Here is a 16990-nt window from a genome sequence, read left to right on the forward strand (position 1 = left end):
TTGAGAGAGAGAGAGAGAGAGAGAGAGAGAGAGAGAGAGAGAGAGAGAGAGAGAGAGAGAGAGAGAGAGAGAGTAAACTAGGAAGAGCGCAAGAGGCCAACTGAGGGCCACACCATGCAGATCCTGGACACTGCAGACCAAGACACATCCTAACCCACAAACTTAACCAACCTCCTCTTGAAACGATCACTGTGAACTTTCTACCTTCTTACTAAATACATTTGTTCCTCTCGTCCAGAACCTTACCTGTAAACCACTTTTATCTGAATTTGTCTAGCCTATAAGCATTCATACTAATTCGAACTTGTTCCTTGTCTAATCTTGATCTAATCTGCATCTTCTTTATTCAACTCCGCAAGGCATTCAAATATTTCTACCATATTACCACGCACCCTACTAACGTCCAATTAATGTTCAGGTAAGCTCTGCACTCCCTCGCTCATCCTGGTCATCCTTCTTTGCACAGGCTATCTATCTACGTCCACACCGTAAAAAGAATACCAGAACTGTGCTGCGTAATTTAAACCCTCCCTAACCAAACCTGAACATAACATTTATGGTCCTTATTGAACACTACTACCTCTACACACACAAACACACATACACACCCTTCCCTAACCCTCAACACACACAATCACCACTACACATAAAACATCCCCTTTCTCTCCAACACAGACTCTCTTCCCAGACAACCACAACACAGACGGAAAAAACCAAGACGCCCCACAAGACAAAAGAACAAAAGCGGGCAGACCAAGTGGTACAGAGAAAAGCAGAGCAAAGAGAAGTGAAGGGCGGCCGCTGGAGGCATTACCATACTGTGCCTCCGCTTGTAACCTTGTATTTATCAGACTAATTAAGGCACCAATCCTCGTTCCACATTCTCCAGGTGATTAGAGGAGAGCTTTAAATATGTGAGGTAGTTAAGTGTATCTGAAGGTTGAGGGTCTTTAAATTTAGTCTTCCAGTGTGTTTAAAAGTCCGATGGTTTTAAAGGTTGTCTTTTAAGTGTATTTAAAAGGACAGCGGCTTGTAATTCAGTCTTCTTGTGTGTTTCAAAGTCCAGTCCTTTTAAATGTGGTCTTTAATTGTACTTCAAATTGCAGTGGCTTTAAACTGAGTCTTCCAGTGTATTTTTCAAGCTCAGACTCTTTAAATAAAGTATTCTGGTGTGATATTAGGGTTCAATCTATTCAATTTTAGTTTCACGGTGTATCTGGAACTCCAGTCTTTTTAAATTAAGATTTTCGGTGGATTTAAACGTTCAGTGTCTTTAGATTTAGTTAGTGTGCGTATTTAAAACTCCAACCCAATTCAATGCGTTCTTTTCCATCTAACACCTGAGTCCCTTTAAACTTCTCTTAAATATGTAAAAATCAGTTCCTTTTATAAATATCCTGTCCTTTCTAAGCTTATTCTATCGATCGTGGTTCTGAAGTGTGTTATGTAAAGCAGACTTGAAGTGTATCAAAACTTGGTCTTTAATTATCTGTCCTAAAGTATCAAAGTAAATTTAAACAACCTTGTCTTTAATTGTACATACAGTTAAGTGTGTCAGAAAGTTCAATAAAAGCTTAGAATCATTAATTATATATAAAAAAAAAAGTTTAGTTAAGTTCTAGTCTTATAACAAGCCTTTTATTTATTTTTTATCTATTTATATCTACATATTTTTTTTAAGGTCCTGAACTGTGCATGTAAATTAAAGGCAGTTCTCCATTGTACATAAAAGTCAGCTCCGTTTAACTTTAGTCTCCCAGTTCGACTTTTTAGGTCATGAAGTGCGTTGGTCAAGTGAGTCAGTCAGGTAAGTGAGAGTTTTTTCAAGAGCGATGTCTCAACTTGACACGCCGAGATAAAGTTAATGTAAAGTTTATGTAAAGTTAAGCGAACGTTGGGTGAATACAAAGGCAGTAAATAACATACGTGAGAATTATATAACAAAGAGGGGAAGAAATGTGGAGATTATACAACGAGAGAAAAATAATGCTTAGTAAAAGAAAGAAGAGAAAAATATACGTGAAAGAAATGAAAGGAAAGAAACGTAAGATTAATACAAAGAAGGGCAGTGGATAAATAAACAAATAAATAAATGCGGAAAAAGCAGAAATTATAAAACAAATGAAAAATAAGTAATAACACATAATAAAGGAAAGAAAGAAAATATACGTGAAAATTTAAAAATAAAGGGGAAAGAAGCAAAAGACAAAAAATACATACACAAACAGATAAATAGAAAAAAAAATAAACAAAATGAAAACAAGGGAAACAAAACAATGAATAAAAAAAAAGAAAGATAAAACGTTAAACGAATAAACGAATGAAAAATGTAAAAGAGAACATACAAAAAATAAAAACGAAATACAGCGAATTTATCAACATGAGAAATATCCGAACTAGAAAAAAAAAATAAATAAAAAAAAAATATGTAGAGAAGGAAGAAGCATAAAACACAAAATAAATGAGAGAATCACACCACGAACAAAGAAAACAAGAAATTGTTCAAGAAAATATAAAAAAAGGAATTATGTAAATCATGAGCAACAAACACAAGAATAATTAATCACCTAAATTAATATAAAGTGAATAAACAAACAAATAAATGCGCTATAAACATGGCGGAGAGAGAGAGAGAGAGAGAGAGAGAGAGAGAGAGAGAGAGAGAGAGAGAGAGAGAGAGAGAGAGAGAGAGAGAGAGAGAGAGAGCATAAAATAAATATAAAAACTAATCAGAAAACATATATACACAATAAAGAAGAAAGTCGAGATATAAACACACACACACACACACACACACACACACACACACACACAGAGAGAGAGAGAGAGAGAGAGAGAGAGAGAGAGAGAGAGAGAGAGAGAGAGAGATCCTGCATTGTTAAGGACCCACCACTAAGGTCCTTACGCAACCCTTAACCCCCTCCCCCCTTCTCCTCCCCTCCCCTCAGTGTGCCTTCAGAATGGCTGTACATGTTTCATTCGTGTCTTTGTCGAGGCGCCAGATAAACATGTCACGTGCTGTTAGGTTCCCATAGCAATTATTGACCTGCTCTTCTTCTTCTTCTTCGTTCCTTCTTTGTTTATTGTGTTTTTTTCTTTCTTTCTTTCCTTTTTTATCCTTCTCTTATTTCATTAGCTGTGTTACTTTACGAGCGAATGCACATCTGTTCCTCGTACTTCTATTTTTATCTCTCTTTTCTTTTGGTTCTTTCTTTCTTACATACTCATATCGCTTCATTGTTTAATTTTCTCTTTTCTTCATACCAATATCCCTTTTCTCTTTATTCCTCTCTTCCTTTCCTCTGTCCCCACATCTGTTCTTGCTTTTCTCTATCTCCATATCCATCACTCCTCTTTTCTTCCTTTCTTCTTTTCCTTCATTTCTATATTCCTTCTTTCTGTAATCCTCTCTTCTTTTCCTTTCCTTCATTCTCCTCTGTTCCTTTCCTCTATTACCATATTCCTCCCTTTTCCTCTCCTCCATATCCTTTTCCTTTATATTCCTCTCTTTCTTTTCTTTATCTCCATATTCCTTTTTTTATTCCTCTCTCTCTTCCTTTCCTTCATTTCCATATATAATCCCTCTTACTCTTTCTCAGCCCCCTTTCCTCCTATCTCCCTTTCTCGTTTAATCCTATCCCTCTTTCCTTTATTCTCACATCCCTTTCCCTTCCTCTCCACTCCTCCTCTTCTCCAGTGAAGAGAATACAACATGACAGTTATCTGATGAAGCTGGCTATAAATGTCTAAGAATCGCATAGGTTTTCCCTACCGCTGCCTATAAACGGCCATAAATTTTTTTTTTTCACCTTTTTCTACCGTTTTACCTCTATATTTGTATTTTTTTTTTTTTTTTTGCTTCTTCACCTTGACTTTTTTTTTTTTACCTTCTTCACCTTAATGGCGGCTCTCCAGGTGTCCAAAGTGGGTACCTTCACTAAACACCGAGGGAATAATTTGCATGACCCACACGAGAGAGAGAGAGAGAGAGAGAGAGAGAGAGAGAGAGAGAGAGAGAGAGAGAGAGAGAGAGAGAGAGAGAGAGAGAGAGAGAGAGAGAGAGGTGGTTATGGTCGATTCCTTAAATGAAATGCGAAACTTTATATTTTTTCCTCGTTCAGTTTCTCATTCGTATCCCACATTTTTCCTTTCCACAACGACTCACGGCCCTCAGCTGCGTCTGGGGCGGGGGAGCAAGTGCTGAGTGACAGGTGGCGTTGGAGTGGTGCCAGCTGTGCCTCTACACGTCTCCCCAGCCTCACAGTTATCACCCCAGGCAGCCTTTTGAAGCCACTGTCCCCTTGGCGTCTGTGCTGATTCCATAATGCATTGTCATATAGAACTTACCTAACCTAACCTACCTACCTAACCTAACCTAATCTAATCTAAACGAACTTAAGCTTCATTATTAATTTAACCATCTTTTTCCAAGCCATCTTCTCCTTGCTTCTAATTTAATTTCATGTTTATTTTCCCAAGTTGCCCTTACCTAGCGCAACTTGACCTAACCTAACCAATCCTAACTTAACCTAACATGACATAGCCTAAGTCCCTCTAAGTACTTTTTTTATTTATTTTTTGTTTTCTCTCTCCTATTACTTTTCCTCGCCGTTTTCTCGTTTTCTTTTATAGTCTAACATAATAAACTTTCTAAATAATACTCTTCTCTTATATTCCCTTTCTGTGATCTCTCTATTCACGGTGATTTTAATTGTGGATAAGTTCAAAATTCACTTACATGACGCCGTTTTCTCTCAGTTTGACTTACTTTTCAATCCAGCACAGTCAACCCCTCTAAGTACTACCGTTTTCTGTTCTGGTTTCTATTATCTCCAAATTCACAGGGATTTTTTAACCTTAGATGAAAATTAGAGACGACCATTTTGAAATTACTATCTCTTCCTTGTTTTACTTTTTTATTTTTTTTTATTTAATGCAGTGAACATCTCCGCCCTTCATCCCCCCACCCCCTTCCCTCATCTTTTATCACCTGCAAATTCACGATGATTGTAACTTTGGAGAAGAATTAGAAGTCATTTATTTTAAAGACACTCTCATCTTGGTCAGTCGGTCCCTCTAAACACTACCGGTTTTCTTTTTCTCATCTATTACCTTCAAATTCACGGTGGTTTCAAACTGGGCCAGAAGTTTTTATTTTTTTTTTTATTTCCTGTCATCTTCTTGGTCTGCAGTTTTAATCTAGCACAGTCAGTCCTTCTAAATACTACAGTTTTTCGTTTTGTCTTCTATCACTTACAAATTCACGGCGATTTTAACCCTGGAACAAGAATTAGAAGCGACTCATTTTGAAGATATCAGCTTTACTTTTTAATCTAGCACAGTTAGTCCCTCTGAATACCACAACTTTCTTTTTCTCTTCCATCACCTACAAATTCACGGTGATTTTAACCCAGGACAAGAATTAGAAGTGACTCATTTGAAAATAGCTTTACTTTTTTGTTTTTTTAATCTAGCACAGTCAAGTCCCTCTTTCTCTCTTCCATCACCTACAAATTCACGGTGATTTTAACCCTGCACAAGAATTAGAAGCGACTTATTTGAAGATAATCAGCTTTACTTTTTTAATCTAGCACAGTCAGAACCTCTAAATACCACGCCTTTTTCCCCAACTCCTCTATCACCTCCTGATCCACGGTGATTTTAACCCTGGACAAGAATGGGAGGAGCTTAATAGCAAGGAGGAACAGAGTGGAGTTTAGCGCTAAGGACCCTGCAATTTCTCCAGCAGTTTTCCCCCTGGTGCATTGTTTGTCAATCAGACGGTGAAAGTATTTAATAACCGGCCTACTGCAGGGATGTAAACACTACCCAAGAAGCTGAGGAGGGCGCGGGGTACTCTTCAAGGCAAGGCTGGGATGAAATATTTGACTTCCTCGGCTGGGATGGACGGCATTTGTAAAATTGCGTGTGAGGAGAGGAAGGGGAGAGAAAGAATAAGAATGAAAGAAAGAGGGGAGAAAACAGGTAAGTGTTAGTGAAGGGGAAGAATGTGAAAAAAAGGGAAAAATATGTACATTCCCATTGATTTTGAAGAAGAAATGGTTGATAGAGGAGAAAATAAGCGACTGATAGTGAAAATAGATAGTGAATGGCTAACAGGTGGTGGGAAATAGTTACACGTGAGAGATGACCAAAGCGATGAAAATAATTGACGGATATTGAAAGACCAGACAGGAAATCGTGAAAAAATGAAGTTAATGAACGGGAAAGAAGACAAGGCAAAGAGAAAAGGAAAATGGATGAATGATAAATAAAAAAAAAAGAAAATGAGAAGACGAAAAGAGAAAAGCTAAATAATAATTCAAAAGACAAGTGACTGATAATGGAATAAAAAGCAAACTAGAGAAAAGAAAATGAAAGAAAATGCGAAAAAAAAATTGGAAAAAGATAAATGATAGAGAGAGAGAGAAAAAAAAAGTGAATTTGCAAGGGAGGATGAAAACTCAACAAAATAAAAAAGATAAAAAAAAAGTAGAGGAATAATTGCTACATAATAATTTCTACATAATAAAAGATAAGTGGACATGAAAAAATATAAAAAAGATAATAAATAAAAGCGCAGAGAATAAACAACAGGAAAAAAAAAATCAATAAAAACATCATAAATATTCCCAATGAGAGAGAGAGAGAGAGAGAGAGAGAGAGAGAGAGAGAGAGAGAGAGAGAGAGAGAGAGAGAGAGAGAGAGAGAGATAAATACGAATAAACAGACTCCTTTTACTGTCATATACCCCTCTTATTCAAATACTTGGAAGTGAACCACTCAAACTCCACTTAAATGAAGCCCTAAAGTGAAGCCAAGAACAAAACCCCAAACGAAACCTCATGAAGCGTTAAATTCCCCCATGAAGCCTCGAATGAAGCCTTGAAAGTCCAAAATGAAGCCCTGACTGAAGCCTCGAAGCTCTCATGAAGCCACGAGATCCAAAGGAAATGTCACTCCCGCCGCGGACAATAATGAAGCTTTTAAAGGAAAACAATGTTGCCTTTAATGTAAGTTAGATTATTTTATACATGCACACGACTTCTCTTTCTCCTCCTCCTCCTCCTCCTCTTCCTCCTCCTCCTCCCCCTCCTCCTCTTCCTCCTCCTCCTCCCCCTCCTCCTCCTCCATATTAAACAGTAGAAGGTAACGTTAAAAATATACTTAATGGGGTTATTAACAATGTTTTCCTACCATTCGCTGCGTGTGTCTGTTAGTTATCTGTTCGTTACCTTTCATTATGCTCAGGTGTTCGGGGTCAGGTCACAGAGAGGGGTTATTTACACACCTGGTGACCTCCCTCTCTCCCTCCACTCCCTCCTTCTCTCCCTCCCTGCGTGCCTGCCTCCCTTCCCGCCCTTGCCCTCACCTGGCCTCACTCTGTCAAGGCAAACACTGCAGACCTTCTCTTTGTCTGTGGTCACTGTGTCTAAGCCAGCCACACTTCACCACATAAATCTCAACGCGCATGTTCGTTTCTCATCTTCTCGTGCCTGGATCGTTCATATCACTGCCACACTTCTCCCCGAGCAGAGGATTTCCCCAGCAAACGCACAGCTCGGGGCGGCAGGGGTGGGTCCCTGTCTGATCCCCGTCTGCTCCCCGCCTGGTCCCCGCCCGACACACAATGCACACTCCCACGCCAGGCAGGGTGAGGATGACGACCCGGTGTGTTCGCGTCTTACTCCAAGTCATATAGAGTAAGTAAGACTTTTAGCTCCAAGTCATGTCTGCGTCTTCCCCGGCGGCGAGGGAACACCTGGCCGCTCACCTGGTGCACCGAGGTCTCGCCAGGTGGAAAGGAAAGTGGCACGCTACTCATCATGCGGCTAAACAGGTAAACCAGTGAGTGGACGAGAAAATGTAGCGGGAGAGGCAGGCGGGTGGCAATACCTTGGGGGGGAGAATGATGCCATGAAGAGATTTGTGCACCGAAGCATGAACAAACTTTATAACGAATGCATGAACACGCCACGCGATAATATATTGGTGTTACGTGCAAAAAAGTAGACTAAGTGCTTTTACGAACCCTATTCATCCCCCCCCCCGACCCCTACCCAAGCACAGTGACGTGACGCTACAAGGAATGGATTTTTTCTCAATTATAACGTTTCCCCAGAACTAGGCGATAAGTGCCCTTAGAGTTTACCAGAAGCACACTTGGAAGACCCGTCAGGAGGGAAGCGTTAAGCAGCTATCACCTGTCACTTTACACCTGGGAGATAACAGAGAGGGAGCCGCCAGGGAAAGGTAAGAAGGACACGCCTACACCACCTGAAGAAACTTAAACACACGAACACTCCTAAAAGGTTCTCAAAAGGTTTCTAAAAGGCGACGAGGAGTAAATAATGCTAATAATCTTGTTCCTGATAAATATGGCTTAATCATCTACCTACCTGCCTACCCCCGGGACCCTTAGACAAAAGACAAATAAACCCCCTCATGAATGCACGTTTAATATCCACCTTTAATATAGTGAGTAAGCTGTGAGGAGCCGTACAGGTAAGTCTCTCCTCCTCCTCCTCCTCCTCCTCCTCCTCAGAGAACAAAACAAAGTCTTCAGATGACTCCCGAAAGGCCCCCAGATCATTAATGTACAATAACCTGTCACAACATGGGCCAGAAAAGGAGTGAAAAGCGAACGCAAAAAAGACCCAGATCCGGCCATGAAAATAGGAGGAGAGGGAGAAAAAGATGCGGAGGGAGATAGGAGAGGAAGGGTGGGAAGGTACCAAAGGGAGAAAAAGGAAAGGAAGGGAGAGGTTGGGAAGAAAGACAAAAGAAGGAGGAGGAACGTAAGGAAAAGGAAAAAGGTGAAAATAGGGTGAAAAGATGCAGGAGAAGAGGATGGAGAAAATTATAGAAGAGAAACCTAAAAGGGGGGAAGGGAGAGAGGAATGTGGAGAATAAAGATACGAGAGGAGAGAAGGGAAGAAAGGTAAGAACAAAGGGAAAAAAAAGAAAGAAAAAGTAAAGTAGGAAAAAAAGATGAAGGTAGAAATGGAGAAAAGGGGAGAACGGGAAGAAAAGAAAGGAAAGAAAGAAAAAAAGGAAAAGATGTAGATAAGAAAAAAAACAAGTAAAAATAAGAAAATATAAAATCTACAAATGTGTTCTTTTTTCCAATTTTTACACACCGAAAAGAAAAGAAAGAAAATTAAGGAAAACACATGACAAGAAAGGAAGACGACACGAAAGAAGAGAAACGAGAGAAAATGGGAAGAAGAATGAGAGGAGATGCGGTGAAAGGCAAGATAATTAAAGAAGAGAAGAAAAAGAAGAAGGATGAGAGATGAGATGAGATGGAAGGCAAGATAGAAAATGAAGAGAAGGAAAAACGAGAAGGATGAGAGGAGATCAGATGGAAAGCAAAGTTAGTTAAAAGAAGAGAGAGAGAAAAAAAAAGAGAAGGTTGAGAGAAGATGGGATGGAAGGCAACGTAGTTAAATCCTGTAAATAAACTTTCCCCACCTTTGACCCCCGAACAGGTAAGGTGGTGAGGTCCTTAGTGGCCCGTCACACAAAATATATATAAGGAGACAGGCAGATAGACGCCGCCTAGACCTAAAACATATGGGACCAATAAAGACACGCAAGACTTGTTAGCTCTGCAGGTGAAAAACGGTGAAATTAATATATTCGCCTATCACGGAGGTAAACAGGAGGAGGAGGGAATATTGAAGAGAAAAAAATAACTAAGAAGACAATGAAATAGAACAGAATAGAAAAGAAGGATGAGAGAAAGAAAGGAATAACAGAAACGGAAAACTTTTGAGATGAAAAAAATGAAGGTAAATCGAAAAGAGAAAGTGAACAAAGGAAAACGTAAAGAAAATAAGAGGAATGAATAAAAAGACAAAATATGAAACTGAATACGCAAAAAAAAAAAATAATAATAATAGACTGAGAGAGAAAAGTATGTATGGAAAAAAAAGAAACGACACGAAGCTTTTTGAAATCTTAAACACAGGGCAAGATAAATTAAACTGCATAAAACAGATAAGCGTAAGTAATGGGGAATTTTTCATGCTGCAGGTACTCAATGTGACTAAAACACGATCTTATTTGAACAAACCTGCTCTCTCTCACACACACACACACACACACACACACACACACAAAAAAAAAAAAAAAAAAAAAAAAAAAAAAAAAAATCAAGGAAGGACGAGTCTTTTCCTAATTTTAAACAAAGGAGAAGATAAATGGAACTGCACAGAATAGAGAATTAGTACTAAAGAAAGTTCTAGCTGAATCTACCTCGTTGTGATAAAAAATAAATAAAATAAATAATTAAAAGCTGTCTTATTTTAACAAACCCTCACAAAATAAACAAAGAAAGGACGAGTATTTATTTATTTTCCAATTTCAAATCCAGATAAAAATAAACAGATGAACATAAGTACTAAATAAAAATCTGATTCTAACAACCTCTCACAAAACAAACCAAAAGAAAAGTAATGGAGAATATTTCAATCCAACTCAACACCCTGACACCTCCATCCATCACCACCACCACCACCACCACCACCATCACCGCCACCGCCGCCACTGCTGGACACTGTGTTATGCGGTCGTTTACAAGGACGGCGACACAAGATGTACGTAAAAACTGCCTTGGAAGAAGTACCTTAGTATGCCAGACACGTGGAGGACACTGTTAAGCCGCTGGGAACCTGTGTGTGTGTGTGTGTGTGTGTGTGTGTTCGTGTGTGTGTGTGGCTAGACCAAGTCCTTGTATGTGTTCTTCCTGTGTACTATGTATGTATGTATGTGTGTATGTGTGTATGTATGTGTGTAAGATGTTTCTGTATATCTAATGGTGTTTTGGGTCCAGCCGTCCTTTTCGATATATAATGTAAAATAACTAGTTTTTCTCATACCTTCTGCTTTAGTTTCCCTTTGAATTTAATGTAAAAGAAGACAAAGAAAATGGAGAATATCAAGTAAATAAATTTCGTGAAAGTTTTCAACTTCTCCCTGTAATTTCCGTCCTGTTCTCTTTACAATCGTTAAAAGAAAGAATCCCCTAAAACCAAATACATTTCGATAAAAGTTTTAAAATATATAGTTCATGTTTTACTGAACGGCTCCATTTCTCATTTTTAACAGGTAAGAGTTGCCACACTTTATGTAACATTCGAATCAAAATGTTCGATAAAATGTAAAACAACTTCAGATGGAGTACAGCTGCAGGCGACAGTTTTCTTTTGAACGTACGTAAAAGTCTTGTGTTAAATATTACGTGGTTTTACATAAAAAAAAAAAATAAATAACATGCTCTTTCAAAACGCAAAACACTCTAAAAAGGTGCTTGGTCTGTGTGTGTTTCACTGAGGCACTGGCTCGCTGTGTGCTGATTACTCTCGTTAGGAGACTCTTTCGTCTTACCATTATCGATTAGGTTAGGTAAGGTTAAGTTAGGACATCATTTTCTGCCTTGCCATTATCTCTTCTCGTTCGGAGCAGGCACGTTACTTGCCTGAACGTAAACTTGTCATCGCTGGACGCAAATGCTCTCCTGCCTAACGAAACGAGTATACATTTCATTTTGATAAACTCGTGCATTCTGCGAGTCTTCTTGGAGAGTTAAAATTGAAATTCTCCATTCAATTTTCCTCCTCAGCAGCGGGTGACGTGCAATCTTAACCAACTTGACAAGGAAATTCATATCACTACGAAATGGTGATAAGGATTAAATCACATCATTCTTCACTTGCCTTCTTGCGAATGAGAGAGCGAAGGAAAAACACGCACCAGCAACTCATTTTCTGCTCCCTTAAAAAATCCAATAAAAGAAAACGACTACTGCTCTAATATTACAGCGGGGAAACTATTACGTAAAAAAACCAAGAAAACAGGTTTTATGTTCCTTAAAAAATCAATAAAAGAAAACGGGCCGCGGTTTGAATAATACGTTGAGAAACTAAGCTATTACTAAAACAATATGAATCTTAATACAAAATATAAAACATTACTCTCATTTACAAGAACTGAGAAACTTTACGAATTAAATACGAAGAAATATGGCCTTGTTTTTCTCCCTTCCACCTTGAAGTAATTTAGGTTTGAACGGCGTCTCGATTCTGAAGGCAATCCCAAGCTACCCCGGGGAAGGAGGATTAGATTCTGCAGCATCAATAAAGCTTGGTTCCTATTATTGGAGCCTTGTGCAGTGTGGTATCAAGGTGTCTCCATACGCTATCGGATTTGCTATCGGCACCAAGTCCTGTCTTAGGAAGCAACTGCGATTAGAGGCGCCAAAGGAGGAGGTGGAGGTGAGGAAAAGAACATGGAGGAAGAAGAAATGAGGGAGATGAGTGCAAATAAGAGATATGAAAAGGATAGCAATGATAATTAAGGTGGAAATAAGAGAGAAGGAAAAAAAAAAGAGATTGAGGACGTGGATGTGTGAAAAATGTATAAAAGGAATGTAGGAAATGATGAAGATGAATGCACAGTGGAGAGAATAATAAGAGATACGAGAAAGATAACAATAATGATTAAGCTGGAAACAAGAGAAAAGAGGTGAAGGACGCAGAGGCAAGAAAAATGTTTTAGAAGAAGAATGTACACACACACACACACACACACACACACACACACACACACACACAGAATTACACACACAAGAAGATAAGAAAGCAAATACCACCCAAAGAAAGAAACACACACACACACACACACACACACACACACACACACACACACACACACACAGCACACATATAAACAACCAACTAGGAAAGAATATAAAAATTAGACTCAGGTGCTGGAAAATCTCCAATCTGACAAGAGACACGCAGATGGAACACCTGGATGAAGGAACGCGACGATTTTTACCTTGAATTCAAAGGAAGAGGTATTAAGAAAGCATGAGCAGGAGACAGGATGAATAAAAAAGATGGGAAGAAAGTACGAGTAGAAGAAAAGCAGGAGGAGGAGGAGGAAGGAATGAGAAAGGGAGAAAGCAAGAAACTGAAAAAAATAAGGACGATGATGAGAAGGAGAGGCGAAGGAGAGAAGAGATGAAGAACTTAAGTAAAAGAGAGAAAAGAAGAGAAATTTGGAGATAAACGAGAAAGGAGGGAATGAAGAAACGAAAGAGGAAGAAAGAGACTAAGTTAACAAGGAGGAATAAGGGATGGAGGAACGGAGAGATAGAGAGATGGAGGAGGAAGGCAGGATGGAAGAGAGATAGAGAGATGGAGGAGGGAGGCAGGATGTGAGGAGACCATTAATAAAAGTTACAAGAAAACAAGAATAATAACAATCAGTGGGAATGACTGGCCAGAATGGAAGCCTCGAGAGACAAACATTGAGGAGAGATCTGTGCATGTGTCTCTTCTGAAGCCTTGCGAGAGACCACTGGGGATCTTGGCGGTTCCAATACTTTTTTTCTTACTGTCTAAAAAGGGAATATTATGGTATGCTATCCCCACCCCCCCCAGTTTAAGTACAAGTAGAGTTTTGGATTAAATTTCCTACAGTTTCTGATAAGGAAAACTTAACGCGTCCAAATAATTTCTTTTTTTTTTTCATTTATAGAACAGAATCTTCCACATTCCAGTATTTTCTAATGAATGAATACTTTTTTTTTTATTTATTTCTTAAGCATCAATAAATAAGAGGTCAGAGTTGTTTTTTTCCTCCCTGTGAACTGAAGAATGAGTTTGTACTTTCTTCTCTTCTTTAAATATAATGTGTTTTTAATGACTTCGTGCTCCATTTTGGGTGATAAAGAAAAATGTGCTAATTTGTCTTCATGATTCTCTCTCTCTCTCTCTCTCTCTCTCTCTCTCTCTCTCTCTCTCTCTCTCTCTCTCTCTCTCTCTCTCTCTCTCTCTCTCTCTCTCTCTCTCCTAATCTATCACATTAGTCTTTTCCTACTCATTTATTTATCTATTCCTTTTCATAATCTTTAATTTATTTTCATGTTAATTCATTCATTAACTTATCAATCTATTAATTACATATTCAACTTATTATTTCACTTATGTCTTGTTCCCTGATTTATTAGGTTTTTAATGTATTTCTTTCTTCTCTTCCACCTTCTTCCTTTGCTCCTCCATCTCCTCATTGAGATTTGAAAAAGTAAGATGTCAGAGAGAGAGAGAGAGAGAGAGAGAGAGATGCATACAACTCTCTGAAGCACATGCCGTTTACGAAGCCCTTCTGTGTGTGTGTGTGTGTGTGTGTGTGTGTGTGTGTGCCGTGGGGCTGAGCTTATTATCCTATTTCATTAAACATATGAGTTTCGCTGATACCCGGTAATTACAAACCATTATTGCTGGCGTCTTATGTCTTCCTCCTCCTCCTCCTCCTCCTCCTCCTCCTCCTCCTCCTCCTCCTCCTCCTGTAGGGACTTTCTACTTCCTTTCTACCTTCCGTGCACGCAAAGAATGGGAAGTTGAATGTGTGTGTGTGTGTGTGTGTGTGTGTGTGTGTGTGTGTGTGTGTGTGTGTGTGTGTGTGTGTGTGGAAGTTCAACCTGTGTACACCATGGCTAAGTGATTCTCTCTCTCTCTCTCTCTCTCTCTCTCTCTCTCTCTCTCTCTCTCTCTCTCTCTCTCTCTCTCTCTCTCTCTCTCACACACACACACACACACAACAATCCCCCGCCTTATTCTGGTTTCGCAATAATGTACATGTTTCATATGTACGTATTGATGTACGTGTGTGCGTCATGGTGTGGTCCTTGACACACACACACACACACACACACACACACACACACAGATGCACAGATGAGTTGCAAATTCCACCTTTATGTTTGATGACGCGAGAAAATCTACTCCTTGATAACTTTTTTTTCTCCCTCTCGCACTAAATACCTGCTCGGAGTCTCGTGTCAACTGATGCGTGACTCTTCCTGGCACGCGGGATGTATGTTTGGCATGGAAGGAATTCGTTGTTTTTTTACGTCACTGTAGCAGCACAAGTATTGACCAGAGGAGGTGGTGGGAGCGACGGAGAAGATTAGTGACTGAGATTTACCCTTGCTTATTTGGTCTGTCTATAAGGAAGGTAAGATTTAATGGGTAAGAATTATGTGCTCAAGAATTTCTATACCCTACGTGTTCATCATTTAAGTTCTTTACGTGTTTTTGAGGTTGTATCCGTAAACATTTCGTCTCCTTATCTCTTCTACTTTCAGCTGACTCTCTGCCAAGTCGCTGAGGCTTTCAAGGGTATGTGTATGGCTGTAGTGATGGCTTAACATGGATTTTGCATCATCACTGCGGGAAATATTCATGAGAATCCTTCTTTTTTATCTCTGTGGCCTTTGAAAATAGTCCTGCTGAGAAGGGAAGGGTTTAAGAAGATTCCTGGCTCGCTTCTCTCCCCCAGCTGCCAAAGAAAATAAATAGATAGATAAATAAATAAATAAATAGAATAAAATAAGTAAAAACGCAATAATCATACGAAACACGAAGATAAAATAGAAAAATGAGGGCCGTTTTCTTTCAAGTTGAATTTTTTATTTTCTTTTGCCTTTGCAGTACAACACAGAACTACGAGTGATGCAAGACTATTGTACGCACCAAACACTCCAGCAGAACACACCATAACAGCCACATTAACCTCTCCCAGCGACCATCCCTCCCATGCTACACCCAGCCCCTAATCTACCCAGCACTAATTAACCACAATGTGACCCACTTACTTACGGAATGCAGGTTAATAACTACACATACCTTCCCGTCTGTCTGGCAGCCTATCACTGAAGTAAATTGCCCAATATTTCACATCCATTAGAGTTTATGATCCTGTGGCGTGTGGCTGCCCAGATCCCAGCCTCCGTCCGCGTCCCACCGCTGGCCTAACGCTTACCTAAGACTCGCTCGCTGCATCATTATCCAAGTAACGCTGCGTGACGGATTGCAGGCCACCATGAGAACCCGAGGCTGAGGGTGGCGCGGAGAATGCTTGCCTTGCCATTTAACCTCCACACACACACACACACACACACACACACACACACACACTCAGCGCCTCCCTACCTGCCCTGACCTGACTTGCCGAGGCTTCATTAATACTCAGACCATTGCTTTGTGAATTAACTTGCAGATGCTCATTGCTTCATGATGTGAGTGTGAAAAGCGGCCATGACCCAAGAGTCTCGCCACGCTCACACCACAAAGGTACTCGTGCAGAAAGTTCCCGTGTGCCGTACTGCCGTGCCGCGCTGCTCCAACACAGCGGGTTTATGTAGTACTTAAATACTTCTCTCAAACTTCATCTTATTCCTACTGATGTATTAAACTTGAAGGCATCAGATTTATGGATGGGGTTGACAGGTGGAAATAGGTAGGCATGTTTTGTAAAGGAACTGCTTTGCTTAGGCCTGATGACTTCTTGCACCTTCCCTTGTTTTCTTACGTTTTTAAACTAGTCTAATCATACACTGATGCCGGCCAGCACAGTGATATACGATTAAATTTCGAGATTTTAGATATGTCTGAGTGTGGGTTTGTTTACTGCATAAACCAACGAAGAGAGAGTTACAGGGCGTGTGCAGTATGGCAAAATAGTACTTTTAGCACTAGTAATTTTGTGTTCGCCATACCAGCCCGCCAAACCTCATGACCCCTGAGACACACACACACACACACACACACACAAAGCCCACACCAGCCGCACCACCTGAGGGCGTTAGTTATATTCACCTAAGTACTGAGTATAATGTTTTAATGCCGTGCGGTGGCTCTACTAAGTCAGGAACCCCCCCAGGTGAGAGTAAACACACCTGTGGCAACGTACGAACAAAAAGAAGAGATAAAGAAACACCTTTTTAAACGCGTGTGATTTTAAACTAAAGAAATTCATTGCTAAAAATTCATCACCTGTGTTCTTGCGTGCGTGTTTCAAATAGAGTTGGTCTAAATAAACTAGCAACTTGTCTTCAGGAACCGGTTGTCATAATTATCGAACTCTCGCTTGGTAAGAGAAAGAGAAGAGAGGGGAGTAGAAGAGACAGAAGGAAGAA

At 39.7% G+C, this 16990-nt stretch overlaps 1 protein-coding gene across 1 annotated transcript in view; it reads right to left on the reverse strand.

Annotated features, from left to right (window-relative positions):
• Positions 1-16990, reverse strand: part of LOC135093732 (reticulon-4-like) — a 70945-nt gene that overhangs the window by 14170 nt on the left and 39785 nt on the right. The window lies entirely within an intron of this gene.

This window comes from Scylla paramamosain, chromosome 43 (assembly GCF_035594125.1).
Source record: "Scylla paramamosain isolate STU-SP2022 chromosome 43, ASM3559412v1, whole genome shotgun sequence".
In the NCBI taxonomy this organism is placed as follows: Eukaryota; Metazoa; Arthropoda; class Malacostraca; order Decapoda; family Portunidae; genus Scylla; species Scylla paramamosain.